A 17,327-nucleotide genomic window follows, 5' to 3' on the forward strand; every position below is an offset into this window, starting at 1 on the left:
GTTATCTTGAGAAATGAATGATGGCACTAAAGCAGACATCGAAAGAATCACTTTGTTGTTTAGAGGCAGGTTTTTGAAAAGAAACGTTGCTGCCTTCACATATCCTGCTCTGAGACATTTGTAAACATCTGAAACCCAAGGTTTTCGATCAATCTTTGCCTTGTTCAACGCATTAAGACAGAAACGTCCCACACACATCTTTTTATCAGGGTAGTGCAGAGCTCCATTTCCAACATCTAATTTCAGTAAGTCCTTGACAGTGACGGGGATGGAAGACGGCCTCATGAACTTTGACAGCAGCTCCCTGATAAGGTTCACCATCTCCGCATGCAAGACATGCACAAGTGGCTTCTCACTCTGCAGCCTTTTGATGAAGCCTTGGAATGTGGGAAGTAGTCCTAAAGAACACACAAGAACAAACCAAAAGTAATATTTAATACTGTGGCCTTCTCAATATTAGTTTTAGGTATTTTGACTCAAGCTTTATATAAATAAGCACAGTTATATTTATGCATTAATAAATAAAAGCAAAAATGGTATACTCTAGCCAATTAACATTGAAGGTTTTATCTCTTCATACAGTCTGAAATGGGGAAGTAAGCTTGCATTGGTAACTTTTATATTTGTAACTTTTTTCAACGTATATGTTAATCTAAGACTGTGTAACTGGAAAATGTATCACAAAAAATTGCCTTTTTTTCCATAAAAGTGAAACCTTAATCTGAAAAAGTTATAAAGCTTCATAATATATATTTCATGAGTGTATATTATATTTGCACTCACACCCGTACCTCTGTACAAGTCGATCAACGTAGTGAGCTTTTCATATTCCCAAAAGAGAACACATATGCTTTCTTTTCGCCTCTTGTTCTCATTGGCTCCCACTCTGGCAGATTTCTGGATGCTCTGTTGAAGGATCCTGATTCTGGCCCTCTCATCCGCTGTAACTTCATGCTTCTGAAGGACGCGGTGAAGGAGCCCTCTGTAAATATACATCCATCTTAGCTTGGGAGTTTTTATCTTAACAGGGCATAAAATCTTCAATGGTGATACAATACTCTGTATACTGAAGTTTAAACTAAAATACCACAAGGTCAAGTCTAAGGTCTAAGTTATAATAAGAATATTACTCGAATATTAAAGTTATATTTTAGTGGACTTTAAAAAATGAAAGTAAGAATATTGTTTAACAGTAATCTAATAAAATACAGCTATTATTAGATAGAAATATTACCTGTATTTGTGCTTCTCCGCTGGTGCCAAGATGCTGTGATAGTGAACTATCAGTGGATACAGAAGCTCGTGGACTCTATTGCAGACATCAAGCATCTGCAGAAACCTGGTGTGGATTGGACGTATAAGAGACTTGGGCTCCAAATGCAGCAGAGACTGAAGTTCAGAAAAATGTTCTTTTTGTTTTGGGAATTTTTCAATGTCACAATAGACATGTCTGCAGAAGTCCTCCACAAATCCAGCAAATGGAGCAAATAGGGCCTTGGCACCATTTTGAAACCATATGAACTGTATCTCCACTGATGTCAAGAGGGGAAGGATTTTCTTTTCTTATGAGAGTTTCCACCCCAGATTTTTTCCCTCGGGTCACATTGCAGTTGTCCAGCAGAACTGAAATTGCCTGATCCCATTTGACAAAGTAAATTGCAAGAATATCTGACACTATATTAGTGATTGTTGCAGAATCTGCCACATTGGCCTTTCTTGAGCCAAGATGAAGAGTTAAAACTTTACCTTGCTCTTCATCAAAATATCTGATCAAAGCATTAAGAATTCGATCCACATAACCCTAACCCTAACCCTGCCTCATCAATATTTAATGAGAAATGCACTCCCTGTAGTTTGGATGACAGTTCAGCCTTGTAACGTGCGGCTAGGCCATAAGTGCAAAGGTATGAGGCATGCGAATTGGAAATTGACAATCTTGACAGTGCACTCCTGTCAGCGGCGCAGGACTTGATCAGATCCACTAGTGGCTGTGACATTGTAAGCGACAGATCATGTTCAGCAATGAAAGCACACACCCTCACTTTCAAATCGCATACACGGTCAGTCATCGAAGCATGTGCGTTTGTTGTTGTCTCTGAGGCGCCGGGTAAACGTGATGTGTGCTGCAGAGACCTCACAGCAGCCTTATGTGAAGCATCAGACTGATGGCGGATCAGGACTTTTTTACCATTGGAACCGTACGGAATAGTCTTGTGGCAAATTACGCACATGCACACACCAGGTTTCTTCATTTTTTTGCACCATGATCTAATTGGAGTTTCATCGTCTCCCTTCTCATCAAGCCATGCCCACCTCCATCTATTTTTCACGCTTTTATCGATAGGCCCCACGTCAGTCCCTTCCTCTACAAACGTGTCCATGCCTTAATTGCATGCTAGCCAAAATAATCTGTGCGTCGTCAAACCTGGGTCCACAACCCCCTCCCGCCAACAATATCATGTGATCTCTTGATTGGAAGAAATTACATGTAAAAACAGAAATTGTGATGCCGCCTTCAAGTGGTATCATATTTATGGTACCACTTAAAGTTGCACATGAATGCTCCTCGTCTCGTATTTTCTATCGGGAAACTGTGGATTAATACCCGATTTTACTAGAGGAATCTTTGACCTTTTTATATGGAATAGCCTACCGTGGAAATATTTTTGTGTTTGCTTTAAAGCCCATATATTTTATGTTGACACGGAACTGAACGAGTGTTTTCTTAACTTTATGGTAGTGTCACAAAAAATAAAAAGGCAATATTATGTTTTATCTAGAAAATACAATATTGAATTGTAGATTAGCATCTGCGGATGATTAATTACGATAATGTACTCTTTTACACGGTTAGCTATTGTGTTTGAGAGATGTTAAAATCCCCAAGCACACTGAAACGCACTCGCATTGACAACTGGACCTTTACCGAGGCTTCTGAGGTTATTTAAAATACAGTCGGTTTGCAAATATCAAGGGATTACATGTGGTATTTAGATTTATCTTCGTATTGTACCACACAATGCAAAATGGATCAAAATGCAAGATGCAAAATGGATCAAAAAAGGGGAGCTTACCAATACATCCCGGGCCCAGTAGATCCCCGCTGGCTGCTCCCGAAGTTCTATAGGCGGGGATCTACCGGACCCTAGCTCAATGGGAAACTCCTGTAGGCTATTTCTACATTTAGTTTAGACTAATCCTGGCGTTCCTGCATCTGTCTTTGATGTTAAAATAAGGGCAAAGACTCACTTTTTCCTCTGCTCATTCTATGTGCCTTTTAGCTGCTTCCCCCCCCCCCAAACAAGCCAAGGCCAATACAATTACTACAATTAATGTCAAGTTATCAGAGTCAATCGCAACTGACATAGGCCTACATCTCAAAAATATTGGCAAAGGAGGAACTGTTTTTCTGACCAGAAACGGTTTCATAAAATTAGGGAATATTAGACAAAGGCTGCTATTTATTATGTGTTGTTGTCTTGCTATTCTTACAGAAGTTGTCCCGCACTGCAGTGCGTAAAGACGCAAAGGTTGTTATATTGCAGGAAAATGATGAAAATACGTAGGACACACCAACTGTCCCTGTGGAACAATGTATTAATCAAGTACAAAATCACTATGTTGGGCTTTATTCTGTGTAAGAAGAGGTTTTCATTATAGGAACTGCTTCACTGCAGAATGTTTCCTAATTTATCCAAATTTCTACTATTTCAAGCAAATTCCGTGAACCTTTTTGGTTTTATAATAATATTAATTAATTAATAATCTACATATTTTTGTGATTATTATAAAGGCAATATATACTGCAAATTCTGTTTTTATGAGTTGTTATCATGGTCTGTATGTCACAGACTTTTAAGCATTAAACGGTTACGCACTGGCCCCAGCAGCTGAAGCTCGTTGGGTTACAATGAAGTATAGGCTTTATCCAAGAAAGAATTTTGCAATATCCTACCTTTAAAAATGCGTTGCGTCGTGTCTCTGTCATTATGTGTACTGTAGCTACGACGTTCATCCTGCGCGTTATTGTGAAGACAAAGCGGCGTCAAAAAGTAGCCTATCCTGATCCCGATATTCATAAAAGGCAGCTGAGGAAATCCAGGTAAATCCTTGTTTGTTCGTGAGCTCCTGTTTATCCACACGATCAAGGAATACGCAGGAAATGGCCATCAACGAATGGTCTGTGAAGCGTGGAGCTCTCATTGGGAGCTCTTCACTGCGCACCTGCGTTGGCGCCACTGGCGCTCCAGCGCGCGCTCCAATCAGAAGCACAAGGCGCAGCTATGACTAGCCTATCAGTGCTGCGCTCTTCACACACCTGATATCTTGGGCAATAAGCAGAAAAACGATCTGGGCACAAACTCATGTAGAACTATCCACATTGTATCACTGTTTCCCCCTCAATTTTTCCATTTGACGGAAATCCGTCAGGTGACGGAGGACTTTAATCCATGGTATAGAGTCTCTTTGTATTGTTTGTCATCCACTGACCTGCAGATATCACAACGAGCAATGTGTGTCTTTATGTGGTCATTCATGCCAATCCAGTGGACACATTCTCTGGCACGTCGAAGGCATCCTTCAGCACCAAGATGAGAGGAGTGAAGGCGGCGGGTGATGTCCTTCTGCAGAGTTGCTGGAATTACCGCACGTTCCCCTCGCAACACAATGCCATCCTGATAACTGAGTTCCTCCTGGAATGAGAAGTAGGGTTTTATTTCCTGCGGTATCACTGACGGCCATCCCTGCTTCATCATTTGGATGACAGTTTGAAGTGTTTTGTCATCTTTTGTAGCAGTCCTGATTTCCACTCAGACTGTCACGTGAGATAGGCAACTGCTGCACCATATTAACAGTCTCTATATCTGCTTCTGCTGAGCTCTGAGATGAGCATTCTGGCATTATGCCCTGCTTAATGTGTCAGCCAGTAACATGTCTTTACCAGGAACATAGACTACAGTCAGGTCATATTTTTGAATTCGCAACATCATTCTCTGAAGTCTCTTGGGTGCACTCAAAAGTGGTTTCCTCACTATGGTTTCTAAAGGCTTATGGTCTGATTGGACAGTAACTTTGCGACCATATGTGTACTGATGGAACTTCTCCAGACTAAACACCATAGCTAGAAACTCTTTCTCAATCTGGGCATAACCTTGCTCAGTCTGTGTAAGTGCTCTGCTTGCATACGCGATGGGCTTACCCTTCTGCATGAGTGCTGCCCCCAACCCTGTGTCTGATGCATCACATTGCACCACCAGGTCCTCCTCAGGGCAGTAGAACTTCTGGACAGGAGCCTCTGCAATAGACTTCTTTAGTTGCACAAACGCATTCTCATGCTGTTCTGTCCAGTCCCAATCTGTATCTTTGTGCGTCAACTGTCTCAATGTTTCACATTGGTCTGAAAGGTGTGGGCAAAACCTAGTCAAGTAATTTACCATACCTAACAGTCTCTGTACAGCTTTCACATCTGCAGGTCTCGGCATCTGTTCAGTGGCACGAACCTTGTCTGGATCTGCCTTTAGTCCATTTGCTGTCAGGCGGTGCCCAATGTATGTGCACTCATTTTGTCTCAGATTGAACTTGTCTGGGTTCAGTTTAATGTTCTTTTGTCTGCACCGCTCTAGGAACAGTCTCAACTTCTCATCATGGTCTCGTTCTGCAGCTTCCTGAGTCTCACCCTGACCTGTAATGAGCACATCATCGGCAATGATGTACAGACCAGGTAACCCGTGCAGTGCTTGGTTCAGTTTTCGCTGGAAAACCTCTGGTGCCGGACTTATTCCCATGGGCATTCTTAGCCATCTGTAGCGGCCAAATGGGGTGGAGAATGTTGTCAAATAGCTGGATTTCTCCTCGAGCTTGACATGCCAAAAACCACTTTTGACGTCGCACGCTGTGAACACTTTAGCTTTCGACATGTCGGGGAGCACATCCTCAATGGTTGGTAGTGGGAAGTGGCTGCGCTTGAGTGCCTTGTTGAGGGGCTTTGGATCAATGCATATTCTTAGTTTACCATTTTGCTTTTGCACGACCACCATGCTACTGATCCAGTCTGTGCTACAGTCCACTGGTGTGATAATACCTCTGTGCTCAAGATCGTGAAGCTCCTCTTTCAGCGGCTTCATCATGGAAACTGGAACACGTCGCTTTGGTAGTTGCACAGGTTTCACACTCTCATCCACTTCCATTCTGTATTCTCCTTCCAGACACCCGTCTCCTGTGAACACATCTGCAAAGTCTGTTTTTATTTTTTTCAGTGTCCATTGTCCATTTGTGTCTCTCTCTGTTGTCACAATACTGTCAATAGCCATAATATTTTCATAGTGCACTTTTATGAGTTTCATAGCCTCACTAGCTCTCTTACCAATCAGTGGTACAGTGCAATCTTTGTCAACAACCTGGAACTCTAGCCGGTACAGATTTTGGTTTCTAGGGTTTCTTTGCTTCACCTTACATTTGCCCAATGGCTTTACTTTGCTTCCATTGTACATCACTAACACGGTGTTTGAATCTTCGAGCTTAGCATCTGTGTTTAGCAAGTGAATAGGCAAAACATTACATGAAGCGCCACAATCAATCTGAAATTTCACCACATTGTTCCCTAAGAGCATGCCTGCAAACAACTTGGTGTCTTTACCTTTGTTAGCATCAACAGTATTTACATTTTCTGGTTCTGTTACCTCTCTAACACACAGTATGTCCTCATATTCACTTTCACACTCTGTAACATTATGCACAGATTTCTTCTTCTTTGGTACAGAGCGGGCTTTACATTTAGCCGCAAAGTGGTTTTCTTTTCCACACTTTTTGCATTTCTTTCCAAATGCCGGACATTTCTGTTTGTTCCTCTCGTGCAACCTGCCGCAAAACTTGCAATCCACTGTGGTGTCCTTCGTCTTTAAGCGCGAAGCTCCTTGCACAGCGTGAACTTCTTCCACGGTGTTCCCTGCGATGGCCTTGCATTTTTTCCGCGACAACTCGGCAGCTCTGCACAGTTGAATACATGCGTCCAATGTCATGGCTTTCTCCCGCAACAGTCTCTCTCTCATGCTGCTGCTGTCTATCCCACATACGATTCTGTCACGAATAAGCGAGTCTCTCAAAATCCCAAAGTTGCATGTTTTAGCGAGCAACTTGAGTTCAGTAACATATCCATCAATAGATTCGCTGTTACCTTGGTTTCTTGTGAAGAATTTGTACCGCTCCACTGTCTCGTTCACTGTGGGACTGCAGTAGTTAACAAACTTTTCAACAATGTCCGTTATCTTCCAGTCACAGATTGCGCTGTGTCTCCCATTAACGTGTCCAGTAGCTCTCTGCCACTCTCACCGACCAGGTAACTGACCTTCTTCTTCTCGTCAGCTTCAGCCACAGTTAATCCAACATAGAGTAGAAACTCGTATCTCCAAGAATTCCATGTTTTCGACAGATTAGCGCTGTCCAGACACAACGTCTGTGGAGGTCTCAGTCCGTCCATGCTGTTGCGTTAGCTTGCTAACTTCGATGCTAACTCTGCTAACCGTAGCACCTCACCGTCCTCGGACTCCGCAACAAAATCATTCAAAAGTTGGGCAAAAATCCGCTGCCACCATGTTTCAATGTGGGTTTTCTCATAAAACAGGAGTCCATACTCTTTAGCTTCCAACCGTGGTCGGCATTTATTGAATGTATAGCCATGAACAAGAAGTCTTACTCGCCGGTGCACATTGTCAGAAGCGCTGTCTCGCCCCATGGTGGCGGTAATAACGTAAACAATGCAACGCAATATTACATATTGTTACAGCTTTAAAAATGTTTTTATATTTCATCTTAAGCTTCTGCCACATGCGCTTCTCCCCCGCGGGATTGCACCTAAATGAAATAACTTAATAGTCTACTATTCAAATAGTTTTCCTGTAATATTATTGTGATTTAAACTTACGCATTGACCCGGGCAGCAATGTTCTCCCACACCGTCTCCCTCTCTTTTGCAGCTGCAGGTGCTGCACTTCTTTCTAAAAACGTGTTCAAACTCGCTATATAAGCGCATTAAGATTTCCAAATCAAGCGGTGTAGTCCTCCGCTTCCCCGTTGCCATGGTGACTTGTCGAATCGGCGCTCCATTGATACTGGCTTTTCAGAGTTGTGGTGCACGCGCTTAACTCCGGGTGAAACTACTCCGAGTTGATTAAACCAACTCAAATCAGCCGCTGTGAAACCGAAAACTCAGAGTTTTCTATCTCAGAGTAGATCAACTCAGAGTTCAGGGTTAAACTCAGAGTTTGTTGAACCTGCTTCGTGAAACGGACCCCAGGACAGATGATTTGATGGAAGGAGAGAGGTCTGACCGTGATGTATTCCTGAAGTCGCTCTACAGAGTTGAGCCTTGCCTCCACTTCTGTTGCCTGTCTCACTACATACTGAAGCAGGCCTGTCAACTAGACAGAACATAGAACAAAATCTGTTAATACACCTGCTGCAGCATGTCTTCGAGCAGTTGAAATGAGCTTCCTCCGTAGTGTGGCTGGGCTCAGCTTTAGAGATAGGGTGAGAAGCTCTGACATCAGGAGGGAGCTTGGAGTAGAGCTGCTGCTCCTTCGCACTGTCTGGGAGGAGACCCCAGGGCAGACCCAGAACCCGCTGGAGGGATTATATATCCCGTCTGGCCTGGGAACGCCTCTGGATCCCCCAGGAAGAGCTGGAAAATGTCGCCAGAGGGGAGGGACATCTGGAACGACCTGCTTCACCTGCTGCCTTCGCGACCCAACCCCAGATAAGTGGAAGAAAATGGATGGATGGATGGATGGATGGTGCAATATGTATGAGGTTTACTATAAATATTTCAGAAATATAGCTATCTGCTGTGCAGAGATAAAATGGAGTAACAGCGTCCTTGACAGTGGTACTCTGGCTGCTCTAACAACTGTGTTGTTGCGTATTAATGCATGTGAGGTCCTTCCTTTGAAACTGTTGGCTCTCGCTACAGCTATGAACAGACGTCCCACACTGCAGGTAAAAAATTAAAATGTAGTTCTGACACTCCTTCTCTGCTTGTGTCTGTTCTGCATCAGTCTTTGTTGTGTCTGCTTTCACACAGTCCACCAGACTGTTTTTTTTCATTGCAGTCCAACAAACCATCGAAACACACAGCAGAACGGATACTATTGGTTGTGGCTGGATTATCATTTGTTGGCTCTTGAATACACAACCTTTCTGGTTGTGTATTCAATGCGGGTCAATACAGCTGTTTGTTTGGGTCTAAGATGCTGCTGCTCTAAACAATGTTCAGTATTTCTAAACACTTACACAGCAATTTTTTATCTTTAGGTTTTAAAGCACTAAGCAATGAGTTTTTCATTCAGCCAATTAATGCACACATTTACACACCACAAGGTGCAGAGCTGGCATTGGAACACCAACCCTGTGATTAGTAGACAACCCCATCTACCAGCTGAGCCCTACATGAATGTTGCGCACGGAGCCTTTAAGGAACTCTGGTATCTTACATTTTGATGTGGCTGTCTCTTATGTTGTAGGCATGGATGGTGCTGAGGCCCTGCAAGGTGGAGATGGTGAGAGAAATGCAGGGAGAGCGACTGGTGTTCTCCATCTTCTTCATCTGACGAATACTCTTCTGGAATACACTGCAGATAAATCACAACAGACATTCAGCTGACCCAGAACCTCTCTTTACTGTCACAAGCCTGCTTTAAGACATAAAATAATTTTAGAAATCTCGCAGATTGCACACATTTTCTGCAGTCCCCATCGTAATGAATTTGATGATGTTTAAACTTAACTGGTACAAACTCACAAGAGAACGAGGGCAAAACAAAACTTCCCTGTCTTGCTGGTGCAAGACAGGGAAGATGACCGTGATGATGGCAATTGCGAATATGACAAGCAGACAAAACTGTAAGAAAGAGTCCATGTGGAGGGGAAGCACAGTGTAACCTCCTCCTGGTCTTTAGAGAAGCGGTTCAGGATGCAGCCTGTTGGCGTTGTGTCAAAGAAACTCATTGGACTGGCAATAATCTGAGGGAGGAAAACAATAAACCCTGTTCAGCACTCATTTGCTGCTACTTCATGCTCTTTTTTTAAATTATCATGTATTCAGTTTACTGGTGATGAATAAGAAGTATGTTTAAAATTGAAATCTGTGTTGTATATAATTTGGTTGGGTTCAGACAGGAACAGGTAGTTGAATAACTACCTTCTTGAACATTGTGTCATGGAATTTGCAGGCAGCATTCAAGGTGACATTAGTGAACAAGAAGCATTTGATGACCACAAGCACCACCATGGTAATTATCACCCGCCATAAATCATTTGGTAGAACTCTAGGTCAGGGTTTTGTGAGACGTCACCCTGGTTTGAAGTTGTGTTGCTGGATGACTGGGACAAAACAGAGAAAACATATGATGTTAGTGGTGACCAGGGTTGGAGAGAAATGAAACAACTCAAACCATGAATAATTAAAGAAACTATTTTGTCTTATTGCGGATATTGTCACCACACACACGACACAGACTTAGAAACATTGAAACTCTAGTTATGACCTGTAAAATGAAAATGAAACATTCTGCACTGTTTTTGGTCAAAAATCAAATTCATGCCAATTTGTGACATTGATCATGTGACCTGAAAAAGGTCACATTTCTTTGAGATGCATCCTTCAGTTAAAGCAGAGAGACACTCAGATGGATGTGATCGAGTCATCAGAGGCTTGATAAAGTAAAAAAGTGATGGTCTGAAAGGACCACTGGCATCTTTGTACAACTTTTCAGGAGTGGAAACAAGATTAAAAGCTTGGGGAGGGAAACACATACCAGGATTTTCCAATGGAAAATCCTGGTATGTGTGTGTGTGTGTGTGTGTGTGTGTGTGTGTGTGTGTGTGTGTGTGTGTGTGTGTGTGTGTGTGTTCATGCTCTTGTTCATAGCATTCATTTGACAGTTCGTCATTGTCACAGTGTTTTCTTAATGTAAATGAAACATATTTGAATTGAACTTAGAGAGAGGTGGAGTGTGGCTGTAATTTACAGTCAGTACAGTAAATTTGAATTAAATACTCAGAGTCCACCAAGGAGAGACACAGAGGGAGGAAGCTCAGAAACAAACACTCAGAAGGTTGGTGGTCTTTTCACTTTGAAATCAATATGATTTAAAATTATCAATAGTGTGAATGTGTGTAATACACCGAAAAGCTCTTTTGGACACTTGAACAGCTGATGCAGTATTTCCTAAACATGCCAACCCCTGATCTATTTTTTTAAAAATTTGTTTTTTTCAAATCACATATTAGACTAAAATCCCCAAAGTATTTGCAAAGTTAAATGAAATATCAGTGCTTCAGTAAAGTTGAGAACATTATCTTTTCTTGTTGATCATGTTTACTTGCCTGGTTTCCTGCCAACTGGTGGATTATTTTTCTTCATTTGTGCCCGTGTGTTTTGCCCGTGAAGGTTATAGGTTCACTTTGGTTTTCTTCTGTTGGGTTCTGTTTAACGATCACAACTAGATGGTCCACTTGTCTGTTACTTTTGTGAAACTGCATGTTCATTATTTTAGTTAGAAGACAACTTCTCTCAAATTTAACTGTTTATTTTCTAATATCAATCTCTCAAAAAGCTTGTACAAGGACCTCTTCTGTTTGAAAATCGCCAAGAAAAGGATAATGTCACTTGTGAACACAATATTTTACTTGGTATGGTGAAATGTGACTGGCTATAGAACACAAACATATAATTAAAATATTGAAATGTGATTGGCTATAAGGTGGGGATAATCCGTGGTTTAGACTTAGTTCTCTCATTTGTTGGTGCCCAGACAAGTCCACACGATTCATTCAATCTGCAGCAGCCACACCCTGTAAAAAGAAACCACCTTGCAAACATTTCCAGCTCTCTAACTGCCAGTTCTGTTCCATTGTTAGCTGTTGTGATGCAGCAACTGCTGATATCTCATAGGGATGATGTTATGGTTACAAATCTTAAAACAACCTTGAAAATTCCGTTTCAGTGCAATTAGTTACTACCTTAAAAGGAAATAAGAATATACTGAGACAAAGCAGAAACTCTATGTTTTGGTGTGTGTGTGTGTGTGTGTGTGTGTGTGTGTGTGTGTGTGTGTGTGTGTGTGTGTGTGTGTGTGTGTGTGTGTGTGTGTGTGTGTGTGTGTGTGTGTGTGTGTGTGTGTGTAAGTAAACACTACGTTTTGGTGTGTGTGTGTGTGTGTGTGTGTGTGTGTGTGTGTGTGTGTGTAAGCTGCTGTAACTCTCCAGCGTGACCGTCATGTATTCAGTCTTTCAGAGCTCGAGACTGATGCTTGATTCCTGTCTCTCCCTATATTCAGATCAGCACAACTCATGCATTAATTGCATCATAAATGGTATTAATATCAATGCTATATTATTCATAAATGATGTCAATTTCAGTGTTAAGAAAGCAGTGCCTTCAAAAAAAATAATGAATCCTAACACTTTCCTCCCTTGTAGCACTTTTTTCATTAAATTTTTGTTTTTAATACTACAACCTACCTTCTGTCAGTCACTTGCACTTGGGTCCTTCCAGTGTCATCACAGGTAATATTAATAGCCTACATGATGGCTTACCAGACATTTAGATACAGGGATGATCCTGCTTCAAAGTTATTAACAGGTGATGTTATTTTTGTACAGGCCAAAAACATGAAATTGTTTTACAAAACATAATCTCTACAACATACAGCATCATTTAACCCGAGACCAGTAAAAAAGACTAAACGTTTACTGGGAAAACAACTGGATGAATCACAATAATGTACGTCCCTCTTCTTTCCCATATCGGAAGATAGATGTAATTAATAGATTTAATCCATTTGATTATCTCATTTTGTGTTCCAGACATGTCAGTAAAATTCTCTTCATCATCCAGTCCATCCTATCTTCAGACAAACTCTTCCTCCATGAACTCCAACAGCCTTTTTTACATAAATTGCCTCAGGTCAAGACCAAGCTCCATCCACTTCACCTTGTATACCATCGTCAAAGTCCTCCTCCTCCCTCTCTCCATCTTCATTATCAACCATGGTCTCCAACAATGGAAGCACTCCACCTCCTCAGCAGCAACCATGAGTCACTCTGACAGCTTCATCTACAACATGGTCATCATGGATCTGCTTCGTGTCTTTAGTTGTATCTTCTGCTGTTGTGCTATCTACAGAGAAGATTTAATCTTAATAGTCGCAGGATACTTGCTTCTATGTTTCACTTGGTTTGGAGAGATCTTCTTCCATGTCTTGACCTGTGTGGAACGCTACCTGGCTGTTGGTCATCCCATCACCTACATGAGCCTGAGAAAAGAGAGAGGGATCAGAATCAGAAACATCAGCATTGGCTGTGTCTGGTTGTTTTCTGTTGTAGGGGGGAGTTTGATGCATGTTGAAATTTTTATCACCATTGCAAACTTTTTCATCACAATATTTCCTTTAACAGTTGTCTTCTTCTGCAGCCTTTCTGTTCTCTGTGTTCTTCCAGGTCCAGGGGAACAGGGTGGGCACAGGACAAGGGTTGACCAATCAAAGCAGAGAGCATTCTACACCATTGTGGTCATACTGGGAGTGCTGGTGTTGAGGTTATCTTGGAATCTGGCTGAGGCTGCACTCTCTGTTTTAGGAAGAAATGCTGATTGTGTGCTAACGACAAGTTCAATCTGGTTTAATGTTCCCAGTGCTCTGGTTTCACCTCTGCTGTTTCTATACAGAGCAGGAAAATTAGTGTGTTGTAAGAGCAACGTCCAGCAAAAATAAGAGTAAGAGTTACATTCAAGAAGATACAGAGAATGGCAGAAATAAATGATACAGATTTAGTGTTGATTAAAAAAAAGAGAGAGAATGAATTGAGAATGTCACAATCGACTTGGTACCAGAGTGTCAGTTGTCATGACATCCCTAAAGTGGAGCATAGTAAGTTAAATGTGATTAAACTCAGGTTACAGCAGTTTAAATAGGCCTCATAGGCAATACATTATTTTCAGGCCTCATAGGCAGTACATTATTTTCAGGATGGATTAGTCTACTATTAAAAGCCACGAATTGCCCATACATACTGTGAACAATCACCACAAAATAACACGTTTTTTTCATATCCAAATCTCATTGGGTCATAACCATTAATGCAGGAATAACTGTTTTCACTTCAAGTTCTTATTCAGCTGGTTTTGTTAAGACATTTTTCAACTCATCTGGGTGCGTGTAACATGCAAATATATCAGGTAGAAAGGCGCTATGTAAGTGTAGACCATTTACCATATATACTTCCATCCATCCATTATCTATACACTGCTTACTCTTTATTAGAGTCGCAACCATATATACTTAAGAGAATTAAACATTTATAAATATAGAAAATGTTATTCTTGCGCATACATAATATTTCAACGCTTCCAGTTGGTTTGATTCCACTATTATTTATTTATTTGTTTTATGGAGAAAATAGTTATACAATATTAGAAATGTATGAGTGCATAATAAATTGATTACATTCATTAATCAATTAATATAAAATATATAAACATACTGCATGGCTTTAAAGAGTGCATGCTGGTTATGTAACATGCAAACACACAGACAAAAATTCAAATATGAACAGCAAAATTAGAACGAAAACTATGGACAAAGTGGGAAAGTGCATTTTAATGACCCTACAGATTGATAAATGGAATTAAATCATATTTATCATGTTAACATGAATATTCTTATTCTGGGTAGTCTTCAACATTCAGTCTGTTGTTGGTCATTTATTGTATAACATACAGCTTGACAAGACTGTAATGTACATAAAGTCAAGTGCTTCTGTAAGTTGTTAACAATTCAAATAATCTAAAAAAAAAATATTGTACTGATGTACATGAAGGCCATTGTTATGTAAAATATATACACTGCAAATTTCCCATCAAAAAAAGAAGCTCAAGCACATGAAAAACACCAAGAAATAATCTTTATTTGTACAAAGTGCCAATGTTGCTAAAATGTGGCAGATACAGAAATCCAAAGCTTGACAGATCCACAGAGCAGTTGTTCATTTGATTGCACAACAGGGTTTGTACACATTGTCATTTAAAAGTGTCTGACAAATGTTAAGATTAATGCTAAATTTATATAAGAACTTCTCAGTTTGAATGTGATGATTAGAGATCAGTAATGATTAATAGGACTGTTGATCTCAGACACATTCTGTCGATGTTGAAGTTGGCAATGTAGGAGATTGCAGAGTGCAGATCTGCATATATTGTGATTAAAACAGAACTATGTAATCTTGTGTGAGAAGTGCTATTTATTGTCCTAAAAATGCAAAACTTACTACATTATTATATTATTACTGTTAATTCAGTTTGGGTTTTTGCAAAGTTTTCTCTATTCATGTGGTGTGGTACATAGTTATTTAACTCTCCCTTTAGTTTGTTGAGAGGTAAACTCAGGCGTTAGTGGCAAATGAACCAGCAACACATCAGGCCGATACTTGATTGTTCAGCATTTTTTTGTTTTGAGGTAATCCTGGACCGTCACATGTCCTTGCTGGAGGTTTAGTGCAGAAATGATGGTTAGGCATAAAGTCGTTTTCTGTACAGGTGTGAGGGACTATGGCTTGATTTTCATTAACTTTTTGTTGACAATATGGCATTGTTTACTGTGCTTTTGCATTTTTATTGACCATACTGTTGTTCATACTTGAGTTGATTTGTGTGTATGAACTTTCTGCATTACCATGTTTTCCTTTTATTAGTTGTTATTTCAGCTAATTGCTTAATCAGAAGCTAGGGTCAGCAACACAACAGCACCCCTGAAACAGGGTTCAAGGTCTAATTGTGGCAGGTTGGCGGTGCTTGGTCTTAAACCATCGACCTTCCAGTTGCTTAAAACCGTCACGCCCCCTTAAAGTTACATGGAACAATGAAAAAAAGCTGTTCCACTAGGGTGTAGTTTCATTGTCCTAGGTTATCCCAGCTGTAGGATCCAACCACCTGGACCAGATTTTGCTTCTCATGTGCATCAATAAACCTTGGGAACTATACTGAATATTTGCCAATGCCACTGCTGTACAGCTGACCCTATGAATTCAGCTTCAAACCTACATGTGTATTAGTCTGAAAGAAAATTTGTCCAATCCAATAATGTATTAGATATTTTCGCCTGCCCTCATCTTTCTTTTGCATACATAGACAAATAAGACATTTCACAAAGACATGCATAACTGCAATTACTTGGAGTAGATTTTCTTGCACACCAGTCCAGTGTCTTTGAACGCGCAGATGTCAAAATCTCCTGGAAAGGTGAGTTCCTCTTGTGAACCACATAGGCAGCTGAGTAACTAAGAAGCTGCGGGCTCACACAATTAGATACTTTTCCAGCATCCAAGACATAAGAGAGAAACAAATTATCTATGACAGTAAGAAGGAATAACTAAATGCTACTATGTCTTATCTTGTGCCTGTTTATTGATTTCACATTTGGAAGATGGAGAGAAGACATCCGGCAAGGGTGACAGGAACATTGTGAGACATTTGGTTCAACAGAGAAGGTGACTGTTTAAACCTGTCAAACACTGAAAAAAGTTTGCATGTATTAATTAATTTCAGGCTTTTCTCAGTTTCATCCAAATATAAACACTCTACAATCACTGTATTTTTCTGTTGCTACAGAAACAGACACACAACAACGAGATCTCACTACTTTGATCACTGTGAAAAAATATTAATTAGAAAAAATATTAATTAGATCAGACACATTAAAGCTTCATCGGAGACTATACACCAGGGGTATTCAAGCTTCTTTCACCAGGGACCACATATGGAAATATACACAAGCAGCCGGGCCACGCTGGAATATTTTGCTTTTGCCATGCTTCTGCAGACAGGGAGTCATCTTGTCAGCCAGTGTTTTAGTATATCCACGGGTGCTCACAATACCATCTGTAAATGTATTACCTCCCCAACATTTTTTGCACTCAAGCAGGCTCATATCATCACACTGCCTCCCTGTTGTACACTGTTGGGACTGTGCATTAACTGTGATAGTGCTGGCTAGGTTCACGGCAAACATACTGGACTCCTTCCAAGCCATACAAATTTATGCTGGTCTCATCGAACCAAAGAATTTGTTCCCAGTATTCATCAGGCTTCTTTTTATGTTCCTTAGAAAAGTTTCATCTTGCAGTTTTGTGCTATAGAGCAACTAAGGGTGTTGTTTCTTGGACATTGTCCAGAGAGTTTGACAGTATGCATCATCCAATTGTGTTGGAGCCAAAATATGGTTACTTTGTTTTGATTGTTGATAGTGTCGGTATGACTGTGTGGGTGTGGCTTCAGGAGC

The sequence above is a fragment of the Amphiprion ocellaris genome, chromosome 23, assembly GCF_022539595.1.
Source record: "Amphiprion ocellaris isolate individual 3 ecotype Okinawa chromosome 23, ASM2253959v1, whole genome shotgun sequence".
Classification (NCBI taxonomy): domain Eukaryota; kingdom Metazoa; phylum Chordata; class Actinopteri; family Pomacentridae; genus Amphiprion; species Amphiprion ocellaris.